The following is a 23,735-nucleotide window of genomic DNA, read 5'->3' as shown; positions in this document are numbered from 1 at the left end:
GTTCCGATTAAGTTGAAATTCACCAGGAATATTCCTTATGACATCCTAAGCACTATGTAATATTTTTGCGGGGTCAAAGGTAATTAAGGGATCACTTCCGGTTCTCATAGATTCGGGGTCATAACTCATTTGTCACTGCTGGCTGTGCATGCTCGCGGTCGCAGGCGAACGCAATCAGATCTCGTCTTTCTTCTGTCAACACTATGATCAGCCATCGTAGCCACATGCTTTCAGGCATGTTGACCATACTTGGTCAGTATAACCGTTTGGTGGTGCCACAGATGTCACATGATCAACTTCCGGTCAAATGTCATCCACTTCCGGTCAATGGCCAAAACTTGGATTTTCACTAAAATGCTACTCCTCCCACATATTACATAGCACCGTGACGTCACTTACACACATGCATCATCTATAGCCACTGTCTAAAAGTTATACCACAAAATTGGAATCAAAGGTCATTAAGGGGTCACTTCCGGTAAAAGTCTGAAAAATTTGTAAAAATATTCAAAAAATCACTGTCTTTACAAATTACATAGCAGAGAGTCGCCATTAGCACACATGCATCGCTACTAGCCAGGGTCTTTAGGATGTCTACAGTTTTGGGGTCAAAGGTCATTAAGGGGTTACTTCCGGTCAAAAACCAAAATTATCAAAAATGTTTAAAAAATTTTATCTCAAAATGTAAACAGACCAGAGTAATATAATCATCATACATGAATCAGTGTTACTTGATGTATGCATGGTATTTTTATTTTGGGGGTCAAAGGTCATTAAGGGGTCACTTCCTGTTTTTAGCTAAATAACTTTAAGAATTTTTATCTCGACAACTAAACATAGTAGAATTTTTTAATTATCATTGGTTCGATGCACTTTGTCTTTGTACATAAGGTTTTTTTTTCATTGAAGTCAAAAGTCATTAAGGGGGTCAAAAGGTCAATCATAAATTTTTTTAAAATCAAAATCCACGTATAAGTTCCGATTAAGCTGAAATTCACCAGGAATATTCCTTATGACATCCTAAGCACTATGTTATATTTTTGCGGGGTCAAAGGTAATTAAAGGATCACTTCCGGTTCTCACAGATTAAGGGGTCATTTTTTATTTTGCATCAGCCCCCCCCCCCCTAAAATACCTGGCGGTTGTGCATGCTCGCGGTCGCAGGCGACCGCAACCATATCTAGTTCTTCTTCTGTCAACATTTTGCAGACCCCCCTCTTGAAATTTACAAATTGCTCTAGCTCCGACATACTTTCATGGATTTCAACCAAACTTAGACACACTCATCACTGGCACTTGCTACAAATGTCACATGATCGATTTCCGGTCAAAGATCATCCACTTCCGGTCAATGACCAAAAACGTGATTTTCACTAAAATGCTTCTTCTTCCACATATTACATAGCATCGTGACGTCACTTACACACATGCATCATCTATGGCCAGTGTCCAAAAGTTATACCACAGAATTGGAATCAAAGGTCATTAAGGGGTCACTTCCGGTCAAAAACCCAAAATTTGTAAAAATATTCAAAAATCACTGTCTTTACAAATTACATAGCAGAGAGTCGCCATTAGCACACATGCATTGCTACTATCCAGGGTCTTTAGGATGCCTACAGTTTTGGGGTCAAAGGTCATTAAGGGGTTACTTCCGGTCAAAAACCAAAATTATCAAAAATTTAAAAACAATTTTTATCTCAAAATGTAAACAGACCAGAGCAATATAACCATCATACATGAATTGGTATTACCTGATGTATGCACGGTATTTTTATTTTGGGGGTCAAAGGTCATTAAGGGTTCACTTCCTGTTTTTAGTTAAATAACTTTGAGAATTTTTATCTCAACAACTAAACATAGTAAAATTTTTAAATTAAAATCAGAACAATGCATTTTGTTGTTGTACATATGGTTTTTTTTTCATTGAGGTCAAAGGTCATTAAAGGGGTCAAAAGGTCAATCATAAATTTAAAAAAAATCAAAATCCATTTATAAATTCCGATTAAGCTGGAATTCACCAGCAATATTCCTTATGACATCCTGAGCAGTATGTAATATTTTGCGGGGTCAAAGGTTATTAAGGGATCACTTCCGGTTATCAACAAAACCGCCTGGTGGCTGTGCTCGCGGTCGCAGGTGACCGCAACCGATCGTATATCTTGTTCTTTCTTTCTTTCTTCTGTCAACATCATAATCAGCCATCGTAGCCACATGCTTTCAGGCATGATGACCATACTTGGTCAGTAGAACCGTTTGGTGGTGCCACAGATGTCACATGATCAACTTCCGGTCAAATGTCATCCACTTCCGGTCAATGGCCAAAACTTGGATTTTCACTAAAAATGCTTCTCCTCCCACATATTACATAGCACCGTAACGTCACTTACGCACATGCATCATCTATAGCCAGTGTCTAAAAGTTATACCACAAAATTGGAATCAAAGGTCATTAAGGGGTCACTTCCGGTAAAAGTCTGAAAAATTTGTAAAAAATATTCAAAAAATCACTGTCTTTACAAATTACATAGCAGAGAGTCACCATTAGCACACATACATCGCTACTAGGTAGGGTCTTTAGGATGCCTACAGTTTTGGGGTCAAAGGTCATTAAGGGGTTACTTCCGGTCAAAAACCAAAATTATCAAAAAAGTTTTAAAAATTTTTATCTCAAAATGTAAACAGACCAGAGTTAATTAAATATAATCATCATACATGAATCAGTGTTACCTGATGTATGCATGGTATTTTTATTTTGGGGTCAAAGGTCATTAAGGGGTCACTTCCTGTTTTTAGCTAAATAACTTTAAGAATTTTTATCTCGACAACTAAACAAAGTAGAATTTTTTAATTAAAATTGGAACAATGCATTTTGTCGGTGTACATGTGGGTTTTTTTATTGAGGTCAAAGGTCATTAAGGGGGTCAAAAGGTCAATCATAAATTTTAAAAAAATCAAAATCCATGTATAAGTTCCGATTAAGCTGAAATTCACCAGGAATATTCCTTATGACATCCTAAGCACTATGTAATATTTTGCGGGGTCAAAGGTAATTAAGGGATCACTTCCGGTTCTCACAGATTCGGGGTCATAACTCATTTGTCACTGCTGGCTGTGCATGCTCGCGGTCGCAGGCGAACGCAATCAGATCTCGTTGCACAGCCGCCATCGGCGCTGTGCATTCTTTTTACCGCGTTCTTCTTCTGAATCTTCTGTCAACATTATGATCAGCCATCGTAGCCACATGCTTTCAGGCATGTTGACCATACTTGGTCAGTAGAACTGTTTGGTGGTGCCACAGATGTCACATGATCAACTTCCGGTCAAATGTCATCCACTTCCGGTCAATGGCCAAAACTTGGATTTTCACTAAAAATGCTTCTCCTCCCAAATATTACATAGCATCGTGACGTCACTTACACACATGCATCATCTATATCCAGTGTCTAAAAGTTGTTCACAGAATTGGGATCAAAGGTCATTAAGGGGTCACTTCCGGTAAAAGTCTGAAAAATTTGTAAAAATATTCAAAAATTCACTGTCTTTACCAATTACATAGCAGAGAGTCGCCATTAGCACACATGCATCGCTACTAGCTAGGGTCTTTAGGATGCCTACAGTTTTGGGGTCAAAGGTCATTAAGGGGCTACTTCCGGTCAAAAACCAAAATTATCAAAAAAGTTTAAAAATTTTTTATCTCAAAATGTAAACAGACCAGAGTAATATAATCATCATACATGAATCAGTGTTACTTGATGTATGCATGGTATTTTTATTTTGGGGGTCAAAGGTCATTAAGGGGTCACTTCCTGTTTTTAGCTAAATAACTTTAAGAATTTTTATCTCGACAACTAAACAAAGTAGAATTTTTTAATTAAAATTGGAACAACGCATTTTGTCGGTGTACATGTGGTTTTTTTTTTTTATTGAGGTCAAAGGTCATTAAGGGGGTGAAAAGGTCAATCATAAATTTAAAAAAAGTTCTTTTTCTTGCACAGCCGCCATCGGCGCTGTGCATTCTTTTTACCGCGTTCTTCTTCTGAATCTTCTGTCAACATTATGATCAGCCATCGTAGCCACATGCTTTCAGGCATGTTGACCATACTTGGTCAGTAGAACTGTTTGGTGGTGCCACAGATGTCACATGATCAACTTCCGGTCAAATGTCATCCACTTCCGGTCAATGGCCAAAACTTGGATTTTCACTAACAATGCTTCTCCTCCCAAATATTACATAGCATCGTGACGTCACTTACACACATGCATCATCTATATCCAGTGTCTAAAAGTTGTTCACAGAATTGGGATCAAAGGTCATTAAGAAGTCACTTCCGGTAAAAGTCTGAAAAATTTGTAAAAATATTCAAAATTCACTGTCTTTACCAATTACATAGCAGAGAGTCGCCATTAGCACACATGCATCGCTACTAGCTAGGGTCTTTAGGATGCCTACAGTTTTGGGGTCAAAGGTCATTAAGGGGCTACTTCCGGTCAAAAACCAAAATTATCAAAAAAGTTAAAAAAATTTTTATCTCAAAATGTAAACAGACCAGAGTAATATAATCATCATACATGAATCAGTGTTACTTGATGTATGCATGGTATTTTTATTTTGGGGGTCAAAGGTCATTAAGGGGTCACTTCCTGTTTTTAGCTAAATAACTTCAAGAATTTTTATCTCAACAACTAAACATAGTAGAATTTTTTAATTAAAATTGGAACAATGCATTTTGTCGGTGTACATAAGGTTTTTTTTCATTGAAGTCAAAGGTCATTAAGGGGGTCAAAAGGTCAATCATAAATTTAAAAAAAAATCAAAATCCATGTATAAGTTCCGATTACCCGCATATTTTACATTATTGATTTTTATTTAGGGTCAAAGGTTATGAGGCGTCACTTCCGGTGTTAAACAAAATACCTTCTAAAATACCTGGCGGTTGTGCATGCTCGCGGTCGCAGGCGACCGCAACCATATCTAGTTCTTTTTCTGTCAACACTATGATCAGCCATCGTAGCCACATGCTTTCAGGCATGTTGACCATACTTGGTCAGTATAACCGTTTGGTGGTGCCACAGATGTCACATGATCAACTTCCGGTCAAATGTCATCCACTTCCGGTCAATGGCCAAAACTTGGATTTTCACTAAAAATGCTACTCCTCCCACATATTACATAGCACCGTGACGTCACTTACACACTTGCATCATCTATAGCCACTGTCTAAAAGTTATACCACAAAATTGGAATCAAAGGTCATTAAGGGGTCACTTCCGGTAAAGGTCTGAAAATTTGTAAAAATATTCAAAAAATCACTGTCTTTACAAATTACATAGCAGAGAGTCGCCATTAGCACACATGCATCGCTACTAGCCAGGGTCTTTAGGATGTCTACAGTTTTGGGGTCAACGGTCATTAAGGGGTTACTTCCGGTCAAAAACCAAAATTATCAAAAATGTTTTAAAAAATTTTATCTCAAAATGTAAACAGACCAGAGTAATATAATCATCATACATGAATCAGTGTTACTTGATGTATGCATGGTATTTTTATTTTGGGGGTCAAAGGTCATTAAGGGGTCACTTCCTGTTTTTAGCTAAATAACTTTAAGAATTTTTATCTCGACAACTAAACATAGTAGAATTTTTTAATTAAAATTGGAACAATGCATTTTGTCGGTGTACATAAGGTTTTTTTTTCATTGAAGTCAAAAGTCATTAAGGGGGTCAAAAGGTCAATCATAAATTTTTTTAAATCAAAATCCACGTATAAGTTCCGATTAAGCTGAAATTCACCAGGAATATTCCTTATGACATCCTAAGCACTATGTTATATTTTTGCGGGGTCAAAGGTAATTAAAGGATCACTTCCGGTTCTCACAGATTAAGGGGTCATTTTTATTTTGCATCAGCCCCCCTAAAATACCTGGCGGTTGTGCATGCTCGCGGTCGCAGGCGACCGCAACCATATCTAGTTCTTCTTCTTTCTTTCTTTCTTCTGTCAACACTATGATCAGCCATCGTAGCCACATGCTTTCAGGCATGTTGACCATACTTGGTCAGTATAACCGTTTGGTGGTGCCACAGATGTCACATGATCAACTTCCGGTCAAATGTCATCCACTTCCGGTCAATGGCCAAAACTTGGATTTTCACTAAAATGCTACTCCTCCCACATATTACATAGCACCGTGACGTCACTTACACACATGCATCATCTATAGCCAGTGTCTAAAAGTTATACCACAAAATTGGAATCAAAGGTCATTAAGGGGTCACTTCCGGTAAAAGTCTGAAAAATTTGTAAAAAATATTCAAAAAATCACTGTCTTTACAAATTACATAGCAGAGAGTTGCCATTAGCACACATGCATCGCTACTAGCCAGGGTCTTTAGGATGTCTACAGTTTTGGGGTCAAAGGTCATTAAGGGGTTACTTCCGGTCAAAAACCAAAATTATCAAAAATGTTTAAAAAATTTTATCTCAAAATGTAAACAGACCAGAGTAATATAATCATCATACATGAATCAGTGTTACTTGATGTATGCATGGTATTTTTATTTTGGGGGTCAAAGGTCATTAAGGGGTCACTTCCTGTTTTTAGCTAAATAACTTTAAGAATTTTTATCTCGACAACTAAACATAGTAGAATTTTTTAATTAAAATTGGAACAATGCATTTTGTCGGTGTACATAAGGTTTTTTTTTCATTGAAGTCAAAAGTCATTAAGGGGGTCAAAAGGTCAATCATAAATTTTTTTTAAATCAAAATCCACGTATAAGTTCCGATTAAGCTGAAATTCACCAGGAATATTCCTTATGACATCCTAAGCACTATGTTATATTTTTGCGGGGTCAAAGGTAATTAAAGGATCACTTCCGGTTCTCACAGATTAAGGGGTCATTTTTATTTTGCATCAGCCCCCCTAAAATACCTGGCGGTTGTGCATGCTCGCGGTCGCAGGCGGCCGCAACCATATCTAGTTGCACATCCGCCATCGGCGATGTGCATTCTTTTTACCGCGTTCTTGCACATCCGCCATCGGCGATGTGCATTCTTTTTACCGCGTTCTTCTTTGCACATCCGCCATCGGCGATGTGCATTCTTTTTACCGCGTTCTTCTTCTTTCTTCTGTCAACACTTGCAGACCCCCCCTCTTGAAATTTACAAATTGCTCTAGCTCCGACATACTTTCATGGATTTCAACCAAACTTAGACACACTCATCACTGGCACTTGCTACAAATGTCACATGATCAATTTCCGGTCAATGGTCATCCACTTCCGGTCAATGGTCAAAAACGTGATTTTCATCAAAAACGCTTCTTCTTCCAAATATTACATAGCATCGTGACATCACTTGCACACATGCATCATATATAGCCAGTGTCTAAAAGTTATACCACAAAATTGGAATCAAAGGTCATTAAGGGGTCACTTCCGGTAAAAGTCTGAAAAATTTGTAAAAATATTCAAAAATCACTGTCTTTACAAATTACATAGCAGAGAGTCGCCATTAGCACACATGCATCGCTACTAGCTAGGGTCTTTAGGATGCCTACAGTTTTGGGGTCAAAGGTCATTAAGGGGTTACTTCCGGTCAAAAACCAAAATTATCAAAAATTTAAAACAAATTTTATCTCAAAATGTAAACAGACCAGAGTAATATAATCATCATACATGAATCAGTGTTACCTGATGTATGCATGGTATTTTTATTTTGGGGGTCAAAGGTCATTAAGGGGTCACTTCCTGTTTTTAGCTAAATAACTTCAAGAATTTTTATCTCGACAACTAAACATAGTAGAATTTTTTAATTAAAATTGGAACAATGCATTTTGTCGGTGTACATAAGGTTTTTTTTTCATTGAAGTCAAAGGTCATTAAGGGGGTCAAAAGGTCAATCATAAATTTTAAAAAATCAAAATCCATGTATAAGTTCCGATTACCCGCATATTTTACATTATTGATTTTTATTTAGGGTAAAGGTTATGAGGCGTCACTTCCGGTGTTAAACAAAATACCTTCTAAAATACCTGGCGGTTGTGCATGCTCGCGGTCGCAGGCGACCGCAACCATATCTAGTTCTTTCTTCTTCTTCTGTCAACACTATGATCAGCCATCGTAGCCACATGCTTTCAGGCATGTTGACCATACTTGGTCAGTATAACCGTTTGGTGGTGCCACAGATGTCACATGATCAACTTCCGGTCAAATGTCATCCACTTCCGGTCAATGGCCAAAACTTGGATTTTCACTAAAATGCTACTCCTCCCACATATTACATAGCACCGTGACGTCACTTACACACATGCATCATCTATAGCCAGTGTCTAAAAGTTATACCACAAAATTGGAATCAAAGGTCATTAAGGGTCACTTCCGGTAAAAGTCTGAAAAATTTGTAAAAAATATTCAAAAAATCACTGTCTTTACAAATTACATAGCAGAGAGTCGCCATTAGCACACATGCATCGCTACTAGCTAGGGTCTTTAGGATGCCTACAGTTTTGGGGTCAAAGGTCATTAAGGGGTTACTTCCGGTCAAAAACCAAAATTATCAAAAAGTTTAAATTTTTTATCTCAAAATGTAAACAAACCAGAGTAATATACCCATCATACATGAATTAGTGTTACATGGTGTATGCATGGTATTTTTTTTTTTGGGGGTCAAAGGTCATTAAGGGGTAACTTCCTGTTTTAGCTAAATAACTTCAAGAATTTTTATCTCAACAACTAAACATAGTAGAATTTTTTAATTGAAAGTGGAACAATGCATTTTGTCGTTGTATATAAGGTTTTATTTTCATTGAGGTCAAAGGTCATTAAAGGGGTCAAAAGGTCAATCATAAATTTTAAAAATCATAATCCATGTATAAGTTCCGATAAAGCTGAAAATTCACCAGGAATATTCCTTATGACATCCTAAGCACTATGTAATATTTTTGCGGGGTCAAAGGTAATTAAGGGATCACTTCCGGTTCTCACAGATTCGGAGCCATAACTCATTTGTCACTGCTGGCTGTGCATCCTCGCGGTCGCAGGCGAACACAATCAGATCTCGTTTACATTATTGATTTTTATTTAGGGTCAAAGGTTATGAGGCGTCACTTCCGGTGTTAAACAAAATACCTTCTAAAATACCTGGCGGTTGTGCATGCTCGCGGTCGCAGGCGACCGCAACCATATCTAGTTCTTTCTTCTGTCAACACTATGATCAGCCATCGTAGCCACATGCTTTCAGGCATGTTGACCATACTTGGTCAGTATAACCGTTTGGTGGTGCCACAGATGTCACATGATCAACTTCCGGTCAAATGTCATCCACTTCCGGTCAATGGCCAAAACTTGGATTTTCACTAAAAATGCTACTCCTCCCACATATTACATAGCACCGTGACGTCACTTACACACATGCATCATCTATAGCCACTGTCTAAAAGTTATACCACAAAATTGGAATCAAAGGTCATTAAGGGGTCACTTCCGGTAAAGTCTGAAAAATTTGTAAAAAATATTCAAAAAATCACTGTCTTTACAAATTACATAGCAGAGAGTCGCCATTAGCACACATGCATCGCTACTAGCCAGGGTCTTTAGGATGTCTACAGTTTTGGGGTCAAAGGTCATTAAGGGGTTACTTCCGGTCAAAAACCAAAATTATCAAAAATGTTTAAAAAATTTTATCTCAAAATGTAAACAGACCAGAGTAATATAATCATCATACATGAATCAGTGTTACTTGATGTATGCATGGTATTTTTATTTTGGGGGTCAAAGGTCATTAAGGGGTCACTTCCTGTTTTTAGCTAAATAACTTTAAGAATTTTTATCTCGACAACTAAACATAGTAGAATTTTTAATTAAAATTGGAACAATGCATTTTGTCGGTGTACATAAGGTTTTTTTTCATTGAAGTCAAAAGTCATTAAAGGGGTCAAAAGGTCAATCATAAATTTTTTTAAATCAAAATCCACGTATAAGTTCCGATTAAGCTGAAATTCACCAGGAATATTCCTTATGACATCCTAAGCACTATGTTATATTTTTGCGGGGTCAAAGGTAATTAAAGGATCACTTCCGGTTCTCACAGATTAAGGGGTCATTTTTTATTTTGCATCAGCCCCCCCCCCCTAAAATACCTGGCGGTTGTGCATGCTCGCGGTCGCAGGCGACCGCAACCATATCTAGTACTTGCACATCCGCCATCGGCGATGTGCATTCTTTTTACCGCGTTCTTCTTACCTAGCCGGGACACCGGCTAGGTCTTGTGATGCTATCGGATCTTTCTTCTTTCTTTCTTCTGCTTCTTTCTTCTGGCAACAAATTTCAAAATGCTTCTTCTCCTACATGTTACATCCTACAATAACGTCACTTGCACATATGCATCGGCTATATCCAGTGTCTATAGGATATTCACAAATTTGGGGTCAAAGGTCATTAAGGGGTCATTTCCGGTATAAAACCAAATATCTTCAAAATGCTTCTTCTCCTACATGTTACATCCTACAATGACGTCACTTGCACATATGCATCGGCTATATCCAGTGCCTATAAATTATTCACAGAATTTGGGTCAAAGGTCATTAAGGGGTCATTTCCGGTCTGAAAGCTAAAAATATTCAAAAATCACTGTCTTTACAAATTACATAGCAGAGTGTTGTCATTAGCACACATGCATTGCTACCAACCAGGGTCTTTGGTGTGTCTACAGTTTCGGGGTCAAAGGTCATTAAAGGGTCGCTTCCGGTCAAAAACCAAAAATCATCAAATATGTTCATTTTTTTTTATATCTCAAAACGTAACCAGACCAGAGTGACATAAATTTCATATATGCATTAGTGTTACCCGATGTATGCACGGTATTTTTATTTTTTCGGTCAAAGGTCATTTAGACGTCATTTCCGGTTTTAAGCTAAATAACGTTAAGAATTTTTATCTCCATAACTAAGCATAGTAGATTTTTAAAATTTAAACTGTAACAATGCATTTTCTCGGTGTATATGAGGTTTTTATAATATTGGGGTCAAAGGTCATTAAGGAGGTCAAAACGTCAAATTTGCAACAAAAAAATGCACAAAACACGGAAAAGTAGCTGTATCTCAGCCTATGAAAGACGGATAAAGCCCCTACATGCTACAGTGATGCACCATTAATGTTGTGAGATGTCCATAATAGCCGGTCAAAGGTCAAACTTTAAGATAAGACTGGCATTTCCGGCCCCGGCTAGGTCCAGATCTGTAACCAGATCTAGTTCTTTCTTTCTTCTTCTTCTTCTTCTGTCAACACTATGATTGATCAGCCATCGTAGCCACATGCTTTCAGGCATGTTGACCATACTTTGTCAGTATAACCGTTTGGTGGTGCCACAGATGTCACATGATCAACTTCCGGTCAAATGTCATCCACTTCCGGTCAATGGCCAAAACTTGGATTTTCACTAAAAATGCTACTCCTCCCACATATTACATAGCACCGTGACGTCACTTACACACATGCATCATCTATAGCCAGTGTCTAAAAGTTATACCACAAAATTGGAATCAAAGGTCATTAAGGGGTCACTTCCGGTAAAAGTCTGAAAAATTTGTAAAAAATATTCAAAAAATCACTGTCTTTACAAATTACATAGCAGAGAGTCGCCATTAGCACACATGCATCGCTATTATCTAGGGTCTTTAGGATGCCTACAGTTTTGGGGTCAAAGGTCATTAAGGGGTTACTTCCGGTCAAAAACCAAAATTATCAAAAAGTTTAAATTTTTTTTATCTCAAAATGTAAACAAACCAGAGTAATATACCCATCATACATGAATTAGTGTTACATGGTGTATGCATGGTATTTTTTATTTTGGGGGTCAAAGGTCATTAAGGGGTAACTTCCTGTTTTAGCTAAATAACTTCAAGAATTTTTATCTCAACAACTAAACATAGTAGAATTTTTTAATTAAAAGTGGAACAATGCATTTTGTCGTTGTATATAAGGTTTTATTTTCATTGAGGTCAAATGTCATTAAAGGGGTCAAAAGGTCAATCATAAATTTAAAAAATCATAATCCATGTATAAGTTCCGATAAAGCTGAAATTCACCAGGAATATTCCTTATGACATCCTAAGCACTATGTAATATTTTTGCGGGGTCAAAGGTAATTAAGGGATCACTTCCGGTTCTCACAGATTCGGAGCCATAACTCATTTGTCACTGCTGGCTGTGCATCCTCGCGGTCGCAGGCGAACGCAATCAGATCTCGTTTACATTATTGATTTTTATTTAGGGTCAAAGGTTATGAGGCGTCACTTCCGGTGTTAAACAAAATACCTTCTAAAATACCTGGCGGTTGTGCATGCTCGCGGTCGCAGGCGACCGCAACCATATCTAGTTCTTTCTTTCTTTCTTTGCACAGCCGCCATCGGCGCTGTGCATTGTTTTTACCGCGTTCTTCTTCTTTCTTTCTTTCTTCTGTCAACATCATAATCAGCCATCGTAGCCACATGCTTTCAGGTATGATGACCATACTTGGTCAGTAGAACCGTTTTGTGGTGCCACAGATGTCACATGATCAACTTCCGGTCAAATGTCATCCACTTCCGGTCAATGGCCAAAACTTGGATTTTCACTAAAAATGCTACTTCTCCCACATATAACATAGCATCATGACGTCACTTGCACACATGCATCACCTATAGCCAGTGTCCAAAAGTTATACCACAGAATTGGGATCAAAGGTCATTAAGGGGTCACTTCCGGTCAAAAACCCAAAAATTTGTAAAAAATATTCAAAAAATCACTGTCTTTACAAATTACATAGCAGAGAGTCGCCATTAGCACACATGCATTGCTACTATCCATGGTCTTTAGGATGCCTACAGTTTTGGGGTCAAAGGTCATTAAGGGGTTACTTCCGGTCAAAAACCAAAATTATCAAAATTTAAAAAAATTTTATCTCAAAATGTAAACAGACCAGAGCAATATAACCATCATACATGAATTGGTATTACCTGATGTATGCACGGTATTTTTATTTTGGGGGTCAAAGGTCATTAAGGGTTCACTTCCTGTTTTTAGTTAAATAATTTCGAGAATTTTTATCTCAACAACTAAACATAGTAGAATTTTTAATTAAAATCAGAACAATGCATTTTGTCGTTGTACATAAGGTTTTTTTTTCATTGAGGTCAAAGGTCATTAAAAGGGTCAAAAGGTCAATCATAAATTTTTAAAAAAAATCAAAATCCATTTATAAATTCCGATTAAGCTGGAATTCACCAGGAATATTCCTTATGACATCCTGAGCAGTATGTAATATTTTGCGGGGTCAAAGGTTATTAAGGGATCACTTCCGGTTATCAACAAAACCGCCTGGTGGTTGTGCTCGCGGTCGCAGGTGACCGCAACCGATCGTATATCTTGTTCTTCTTGCACATCCGCCATCGGCGATGTGCATTGTTTTTACCGCGTTCTTCTTCTTGCACATCCGCCATCGGCGATGTGCATTCTTTTTACCGCGTTCTTCTTCTTCTTCTTCTTTCTTTCTTCTGTCAACATCATAATCAGCCATCGTAGCCACATGCTTTCAGGCATGTTGACCATACTTGGTCAGTATAACCGTTTGGTGGTGCCACAGATGTCACATGATCAACTTCCGGTCAAATGTCATCCACTTCCGGTCAATGGCCAAAACTTGGATTTTCACTAAAAATGCTACTCCTCCCACATATTACATAGCACCGTGACGTCACTTACACACATGCATCATCTATAGCCACTGTCTAAAAGTTATACCACAAAATTGGAATCAAAGGTCATTAAGGGGTCACTTCCGGTAAAAGTCTGAAAAATTTGTAAAAAATATTCAAAAAATCACTGTCTTTACAAATTACATAGCAAAGAGTCGCCATTAGCACACATGCATCGCTACTAGCCAGGGTCTTTAGGATATCTACAGTTTTGGGGTCAAAGGTCATTAAGGGGTTACTTCCGGTCAAAAACCAAAATTATCAAAAATGTTTAAAAAATTTTATCTCAAAATGTAAACAGACCAGAGTAATATAATCATCATACATGAATCAGTGTTACTTGATGTATGCATGGTATTTTTATTTTGGGGGTCAAAGGTCATTAAGGGGTCACTTCCTGTTTTTAGCTAAATAACTTTAAGAATTTTTATCTCGACAACTAAACATAGTAGAATTTTTTAATTAAAATTGGAACAATGCATTTTGTCGGTGTACATAAGGTTTTTTTTCATTGAAGTCAAAAGTCATTAAGGGGGTCAAAAGGTCAATCATAAATTTTTTTAAAATCAAAATCCACGTATAAGTTCCGATTAAGCTGAAATTCACCAGGAATATTCCTTATGACATCCTAAGCACTATGTTATATTTTTTTTATTTTGCATCAGCCCCCCTAAAATACCTGGCGGTTGTGCATGCTCGCGGTCGCAGGCGACCGCAACCATATCTAGTTCTTAAGTTAGGCGTGCAGCCTAACTTATTTCTTTCTTGCCGTTTCTTTCTTCTTTCTTCTCACAATTTGCTACTACATCCACATCCTTTATCGGATTTTGGCCAAACTCACTCACAAGCAGTATTGGGTAACTGGCTACAAAAGTTATGGGTTGTTTAAAATCAGAGGTCATCCAAGGGGTCACAGGGGTCAAAAAAGGTCATTTTAACCGAAAATGCTCCGATTGAGCTGAAATTTAAATGCAATGATCCTTATGACATTCTAAACATGTTTCAAATATTTTAAAATTTATTTAAGGTCATTAAGGGGCCCATAAAGGGGTCAAAGGTCAAGTTTTTCAAAATGCTCCAATTGAGCTGAAATTTTAATGCAATGATCCTTATGACATTTGAAACTTTAAAAAAATATTTTAAAATTCATTTAAGGTCATTAAGGGGTCATAAAGGGGTCAAAGGTCAAGTTTTTAAAAATGCTCCAACTGAGCTGAAATTCCAATGCAATGATCCTTATGACATTCGATGTTGAAAACATTTTAAAATTCATTTAAGGTCATTAAGGGGCAATAATTTTAAAATTCATTTCATTAAGGGGCAATAAAGGGGTCAAAGGTCAAGTTTTCAAAATGCTTCAATTTAGCTGAAATTTAAATGCAATGATCCTTATGACATTCTTAACATGTTTTAAATATTTTAGAATTCATTTAAGGTCATTAAGGGGGTCATACAGAGGTCAAAGGTCAAGTGTTCAAAATGCCAACTTTCCACAATTAAGGTTTATTAAAACGGCAATTAATGAAACAATCTTATTAAAATTAATACTATCCAGCACGGTGTTGCTGCTTGATCAGATCATCACAGTCATCCGCCTAACTTACCTCGTGCCCTTGCAAAGGGCACAGTTGCTCTAGTTCTTCTTTCTTTCTTCTGTCAACACTATGATCAGCCATCGTAGCCACATGCTTTCAGGCATGTTGACCATACTTGGTCAGTATAACCGTTTGGTGGTGCCACAGATGTCACATGATCAACTTCCGGTCAAATGTCATCCACTTCCGGTCAATGGCCAAAACTTGGATTTTCACTAAAATGCTACTTCTTCCACATATTACATAGCATCGTAACGTCACTTACACACATGCATCATCTATAGCCAGTGTCTAAAAGTTATACCACAAAATTGGAATCAAAGGTCATTAAGGGGTCACTTCCGGTAAAAGTCTGAAAAATTTGTACAAAATATTCAAAAATCACTGTCTTTACAAATTACATAGCAGAGAGTCGCCATTAGCACACATGCATCGCTACTAGCTAGGGTCTTTAGGATGCCTACAGTTTTGGGGTCAAAGGTCATTAAGGGGTTACTTCCGGTCAAAAACCAAAATTATCAAAAAAGTTACAAATTTTTTTATCTCAAAATGTAAACAAACCAGAGTAATATACCCATCATACATGAATTAGTGTTACATGATGTATGCATGGTATTTTTTATTTTGGGGGTCAAAGGTCATTAAGGGGTCACTTCCTGTTTTTAGCTAAATAACTTCAAGAATTTTTATCTCGACAACTAAACATAGTAGAATTTTTTAATTAAAATTGGAACAATGCATTTTGTCGGTGTACATAAGGTTTTTTTCATTGAAGTCAAAGGTCATTAAGGGGTCAAAAGGTCAATCATAAATTTTAAAAAATCAAAATCCATGTATAAGTTCCGATTAAGCTGAAATTCACCAGGAATGGTTATGAGGCGTCACTTCCGGTGTTAAACAAAATACCTTCTAAAATACCTGGCGGTTGTGCATGCTCGCGGTCGCAGGCGACCGCAACCATATCTAGTTCTTCTTCTGTCAACACTATGATCAGCCATCGTAGCCACATGCTTTCAGGCATGTTGACCATACTTGGTCAGTATAACCGTTTGGTGGTGCCACAGATGTCACATGATCAACTTCCGGTCAAATGTCATCCACTTCCGGTCAATGGCCAAAACTTGGATTTTCACTAAAAATGCTACTCCTCCCACATATTACATAGCACCGTGACGTCACTTACACACATGCATCATCTATAGCCAGTGTCTAAAAGTTATACCACAAAATTGGAATCAAAGGTCATTAAGGGGTCACTTCCGGTAAAAGTCTGAAAAATTTGTAAAAAATATTCAAAAAATCACTGTCTTTACAAATTACATAGCAGAGAGTCGCCATTAGCACACATGCATCGCTATTATCTAGGGTCTCTAGGATGCCTACAGTTTTGGGGTCAAAGGTCATTAAGGGGTTACTTCCGGTCAAAAACCAAAATTATCAAAAAAGTTTAAATTTTTTTTATCTCAAAATGTAAATAAACCAGAGTAATATACCCATCATACATGAATTAGTGTTACATGGTGTATGCATGGTATTTTTTATTTTGGGGGTCAAAGGTCATTAAGGGGTAACTTCCTGTTTTAGCTAAATAACTTTAAGAATTTTTATCTCAACAACTAAACATAGTAGAATTTTTTAATTAAAAGTGGAACAATGCATTTTGTCGTTGTATATAAGGTTTTATTTTCATTGAGGTCAAAGGTCATTAAAGGGGTCAAAAGGTCAATCATAAATTAAAAAAATCATAATCCATGTATAAGTTCCGATAAAGCTGAAAATTCACCAGGAATATTCCTTATGACATCCTAAGCACTATGTAATATTTTTGCGGGGTCAAAGGTAATTAACGGATCACTTCCGGTTCTCACAGATTCGGAGTCATAACTCATTTGTCACTGCTGGCTGTGCATCCTCGCGGTCGCAGGCGAACGCAATCAGATCTCGTTTACATTATTGATTTTTATTTAGGGTCAAAAGTTATGAGGCTTCACTTATGGTGTTAAACAAAATACCTTCTAAAATACCTGGCGGTTGTGCATGCTCGCGGTCGCAGGCGACCGCAACCAGATCTAGTTCTTTCTTCTGTCAACACTATGATCAGCCATCGTAGCCACATGCTTTCAGGCATGTTGACCATACTTGGTCAGTATAACCGTTTGGTGGTGCCACAGATGTCACATGATCAACTTCCGGTCAAATGTCATCCACTTCCGGTCAATGGCCAAAACTTGGATTTTCACTAAAAATGCTACTCCTCCCACATATTACATAGCACCGTGACGTCACTAACACACATGCATCATCTATAGCCAGTGTCTAAAAGTTATACCACAAAATTGGAATCAAAGGTCATTAAGGGGTCACTTCCGGTAAAAGTCTGAAAAATTTGTAAAAATATTCAAAAAATCACTGTCTTTACAAATTACATAGCAGAGAGTCGCCATTAGCACACATGCATCGCTATTATCTAGGGTCTTTAGGATGCCTACAGTTTTGGGGTCAAAGGTCATTAAGGGGGTACTTCCGGTCAAAAACCCAAATTATCAAAAAAGTTTAAATTTTTTTTATCTCAAAATGTAAACAAACCAGAGTAATATACCCATCATACATGAATTAGTGTTACATGGTGTATGCATGGTATTTTTTATTTTGGGGGTCAAAGGTCATTAAGGGGTAACTTCCTGTTTTAGCTAAATAACTTCAAGAATTTTTATCTCAACAACTAAACATAGTAGAATTTTTTAATTAAAAGTGGAACAATGCATTTTGTCGTTGTATATAAGGTTTTATTTTCATTGAGGTCAAAGGTCATTAAAGGGGTCAAAAGGTCAATCATAAATTTAAAAAATCATAATCCATGTATAAGTTCCGATAAAGCTGAAAATTCACCAGGAATATTCCTTATGACATCCTAAGCACTATGTAATATTTTTGCGGGGTCAAAGGTAATTAAGGGATCACTTCCGGTTCTCACAGATTCGGAGCCATAACTCATTTGTCACTGCTGGCTGTGCATCCTCGCGGTCGCAGGCGAACGCAATCAGATCTCGTTTACATTATTGATTTTATTTAGGGTCAAAGGTTATGAGGCGTCACTTCCGGTGTTAAACAAAATACCTTCTAAAATACCTGGCGGTTGTGCATGCTCGCGGTCGCAGGCGACCGCAACCATATCTAGTTGCACAGCCGCCATCGGCGCTGTGCATTGTTTTTACCGCGTTCTTCTTCTTCTGTCAACATTTTGCAGACCCCCCTCTTGAAATTTACAAATTGCTCTAGCTCCGACATACTTTCATGGATTTCAACCGAACTTAGACACACTCATCACTGGCACTTGCTACAAATGTCACATGATCAATTTCCGGTCAAAGATCATCCACTTCCGGTCAATGACCAAAAACGTGATTTTCACTCAAAATGCTTCTTCTTCCACATATTACATAGCACGTTGACGTCACTTACACACATGCATCATCTATATCCAGTGTCTAAAAGTTATACCACAGAATTGGGATCAAAGGTCATTAAGGGGTCACTTCCGGTAAAAGTCTGACAAATTTGTAAAAAATATTCAAAAAATCACTGTCTTTACCAATTACATAGCAGAGAGTCGCCATTAGCACACATGCATTGCTACTAGCTAGGGTCTTTAGGATGCCTACAGTTTTGGGGTCAAAGGTCATTAAGGGTTACTTCCGGTCAAAAACCAAAATTATCAAAAAGTTTAAAATTTTTTATCTCAAAATGTAAACAGACCAGAGTAATATAATCATCATATATGAATCAGTGTTACCTGATGTATGCATGGTATTTTTTATTTTGGGGGTCAAAGGTCATTAAGGGTCACTTCCTGTTTTAGCTAAATAATTTTAAGAATTTTATCTCGACAACTAAACATGGTAGAATTTTTAATTAAAACTGGAACAATACATTTTGTCGTTGTACATAAGGTGTTTTTTTTTTTTTTGAGGTCATAGGTCATTAAGGGGGTCAAAAGGTCAATCATAAATTTAAAAAAAAATCAAAATCCATGTATAAGTTCCGATTAAGCTGAAATTCACCAGGAATATTCCTTATGACATCCTAAGCACTATGTAATATTTTTGCGGGGTCAAAGGTAATGAAGGGATCACTTCGGGTTATCAACAAAACCGCCTGGTGGCTGTGCTCGCGGTCGCAGGTGACCGCAACCGATCGTATATCTAGTTCTTCTTTCTTTCTTTCTTCTGTCAACATCATAATCAGCCATCGTAGCCACATGCTTTCAGGCATGTTGACCATACTTGGTCAGTATAACCGTTTGGTGGTGCCACAGATGTCACATGATCAACTTCCGGTCAAATGTCATCCACTTCCGGTCAATGGCCAAAACTTGGATTTTCACTAAAAATGCTACTCCTCCCACATATTACATAGCACCGTGACGTCACTTACACACATGCATCATCTATAGCCAGTGTCTAAAAGTTATACCACAAAATTGGGATCAAAGGTCATTAAGGGGTCACTTCCGGTAAAAGTCTGAAAAATTTGTAAAAAATATTCAAGAAATCACTGTCTATACAAATTACATAGCAGAGAGTCGCCATTAGCACACATGCATCGCTACTAGCCACGGTCTTTAGGATGTCTACAGTTTTGGGGTCAAAGGTCATTAAGGGGTTACTTCCGGTCAAAAACCAAAATTATCAAAAATGTTTAAAAAAATTTTATCTCAAAATGTAAACAGACCAGAGTAATATAATCATCATACATGAATCAGTGTTACTTGTTGTATGCATGGTATTTTTATTTTGGGGGTCAAAGGTCATTAAGGGGTCACTTCCTGTTTTTAGCTAAATAACTTTAAGAATTTTTATCTCGACAACTAAACATAGTAGAATTTTTAATTAAAATTGGAACAATGCATTTTGTCGGTGTACATAAGGTTTTTTTTCATTGAAGTCAAAAGTCATTAAGGGGGTCAAAATGTCAATCATAAATTTTTTTAAAATCAAAATCCACGTATAAGTTCCGATTAAGCTGAAATTCACCAGGAATATTCCTTATGACATCCTAAGCACTATGTTATATTTTTGCGGGGTCAAAGGTAATTAAAGGATCACTTCCGGTTCTCACAGATTAAGGGGTCATTTTTTATTTTGCATCAGCCCCCCCCCCCCTAAAATACCTGGCGGTTGTGCATGCTCGCGGTCGCAGGCGACCGCAACCATATCTAGTTCTTCTTTCTTTCTTTAAGTTAGGCGTGCAGCCTAACTTATTTCTTTCTTGCCATTTCTTTCTTCTTTCTTCTTTCTTCTCACAATTTGCTATTACTTCCACATCCTTGATCGGATTTCGACCAAACTCAGTCACAAGCAGTACTGGGTAGCTGGCTATAAAAGTTATGGGTTGTTTAACGTCAGAGGTCATCCAAGGGGTCACATGGGTCAAAAAAGGTCATTTTAACCGAAAATGCTCCGATTGAGCTGAAATTTAAATGCAATGATCCTTAGGATATTCTAAACATGTTTAAAATATTTTAAAATTTATTTAAGGTCATTAAGGGGTCATAAAGGGGTCAAAGGTCAAGTATTTTCAAAATACTCCAATTGAGCTGAAATTTAAATGCAATGATCCTTATGACATCCTAAACATGTTAAAAATATTTTAAAATTCATTTGAGGTCATTAAGGGGCAATAACGGGGTCAAAGGTCAAGTTTTCAAAATGCTTCAATTGAGCTGAAATTTAAATGCAATGGTCCTTATGACATTCTAAACATGTTTAAATATTTTAAAATTCATTTGAGGTCATTAAGGGGCAATAAAGGGGTCAAAGGTCAAGTTTTCAAAATACTTCAATTGAGCTGAAATTTAAATGCAATTATCCTTATGACATTCTAAACATGTTTAATATATTTTAAAATTTATTTAAGGTCATTAAGGGGTCAAAGGTCAAGTTTTTCCAAATGCTCCAATTGAGCTGAAATTTAAATGCAATGATCCTTATGACATTCTTAACATGTTAAAAATATTTAAAAATTCATTTAAGGTCATTAAGGGGCAACAAAGGGGTCAAAGGTCAAATTTTCAAAATGCTTTAATTGAGCTGAAATTTAAGTGCAATGATCCTTATGACATTCTTTACATGTTTTAAATATTTCAAAATTCATTTCAGGTCATTAGGGGTTATACAGCGGTCAAAGGTCAAGTTTTCAAAATGCCAGCTTTCATGAAACAGTCTTATTAAAATTAATACTATCCAGCACCCAGCACAGTATTGCTTGATCAGATCGTCACAATCATCCGCCTAACTTACCTCGTGCCCTTGCAAAGGCACAGTTGTTCTAGTTACCTAGCCGGGACACCGGCTAGGTCTTGTGATGCTATCGGATCTTTCTTCTTTCTGGCAACAAATTTCAAAATGCTTCTTCTCCTACATGTTACATCCTACAATGACGTCACTTGCACATATGCATCGGCTATATCCAGTGTCTATAGGATATTCACAAATTTGGGGTCAAAGGTCATTAAGGGTCATTTCCGGTATAAAACCAAATATCTTCAAAATGCTTCTTCTGCCACAGATAACATGGTACTATGATGTCACTTACACATATGCATCGGCTATATCCAGTGCCTATAAATTATTCACAGAATTTGGGTCAAAGGTCATTAAGGGGTCATTTCCGGTCTGAAAGCTAAACATATTCAAAAATCACTGTTTTTACAAATTACATAGCAGAGTGTTGTCATTAGCACACATGCATTGCTACCATCCAGGGTCTTTGGGGTGTCTACAGTTTTGGGGTCAAAGGTCATTAAGGGGTCGCTTCCGGTCAGAAACCAAAATCATCAAATATGTTCATTTTAAAATCTCAAAACGTAACCAGACCAGAGTGACATAAACTTCATATATGCATTAGTGTTACCCGATGTATGCACGGTATTTTTATTTTTTGGTCAAAGGTCATTTAGACGTCATTTCCGGTTTTAAGCTAAATAACTTTAAGAATTTTTATCTCCATAAATAAGCATAGTAGATTTTTTAAATTTAAACTGTAACAATGCATTTTGGCGGTGTATATGAGGTTTTTTTTGTATTGGGGTCAAAGGTCATTAAGGAGGTCAAAACGTCAAATTTGCAAAAAAATGTTTAAAACTTACGGAAAAGTAGCTGTATCTCAGCCTATGGAAGACGGATAAAGCCCCTACATGCTACAGTGATGCACCATTAATGGTGTGAGATGTCCATAATAGCCGGACAAAGGTCAAACTTTAAGTTAAGACTGGCATTTTCGGCCCCGGCTAGGTCCAGATCTGTAACCAGATCTAGTTCTTTCTTTCTTTCTTCTGTCAACACTATGATCAGCCATCGTAGCCACATGCTTTCAGGCATGTTGACCATACTTGGTCAGTATAACCGTTTGGTGGTGCCACAGATGTCACATGATCAACTTCCGGTCAAATGTCATCCACTTCCGGTCAATGGCCAAAACTTGGATTTTCACTAAAAATGCTACTCCTCCCACATATTACATAGCACCGTGACGTCACTTACACACATGCATCATCTATAGCCAGTGTCTAAAAGTTATACCACAAAATTGGAATCAAAGGTCATTAAGGGTCACTTCCGGTAAAAGTCTGAAAAATTTGTAAAAATATTCAAAAAATCACTGTCTTTACAAATTACATAGCAGAGAGTCGCCATTAGCACACATGCATCGCTATTATCTAGGGTCTTTAGGATGCCTACAGTTTTGGGGTCAAAGGTCATTAAGGGGTTACTTCCGGTCAAAAACCAAAATTATCAAAAAAGTTTAAATTTTTTTTATCTCAAAATGTAAACAAACCAGAGTAATATACCCATCATACATGAATAAGTGTTACATGGTGTATGCATGGTATTTTTTATTTTGGGGTCAAAGGTCATTAAGGGGTAACTTCCTGTTTTAGCTAAATAACTTCAAGAATTTTTATCTCAACAACTAAACATAGTAGAATTTTTTAATTAAAAGTGGAACAATGCATTTTGTCGTTGTATATAAGGTTTTATTTTCATTGAGGTCAAAGGTCATTAAAGGGGTCAAAAGGTCAATCATAAATATAAAAAAATCATAATCCATGTATAAGTTCCGATAAAGCTGAAAATTCACCAGGAATATTCCTTATGACATCCTAAGCACTATGTAATATTTTTGCGGGGTCAAAGGTAATTAAGGGATCACTTCCGGTTCTCACAGATTCGGAGCCATAACTCATTTGTCACTGCTGGCTGTGCATCCTCGCGGTCGCAGGTGAACGCAATCAGATCTCGTTTACATTATTGATTTTTATTTAGGGTCAAAGGTTATGAGGCGTCACTTCCGGTGTTAAACAAAATACCTTCTAAAATACCTGGCGGTTGTGCATGCTCGCGGTCGC

General features: G+C 37.2%; 1 long non-coding RNA gene across 1 annotated transcript in view; it reads right to left on the bottom strand.

Annotated features, from left to right (window-relative positions):
- The window catches only part of LOC140159268 (uncharacterized), a 486,168-nt gene that overhangs the window by 379,935 nt on the left and 82,498 nt on the right, over nucleotides 1–23,735 (bottom strand). The gene's annotated exons all lie outside the window — the stretch shown is intronic.

Source organism: Amphiura filiformis, chromosome 8 (assembly GCF_039555335.1).
Source record: "Amphiura filiformis chromosome 8, Afil_fr2py, whole genome shotgun sequence".
Lineage (NCBI taxonomy): Eukaryota > Metazoa > Echinodermata > Ophiuroidea > Amphilepidida > Amphiuridae > Amphiura > Amphiura filiformis.
This window is presented reverse-complemented; position numbering and strand designations above follow the sequence as displayed.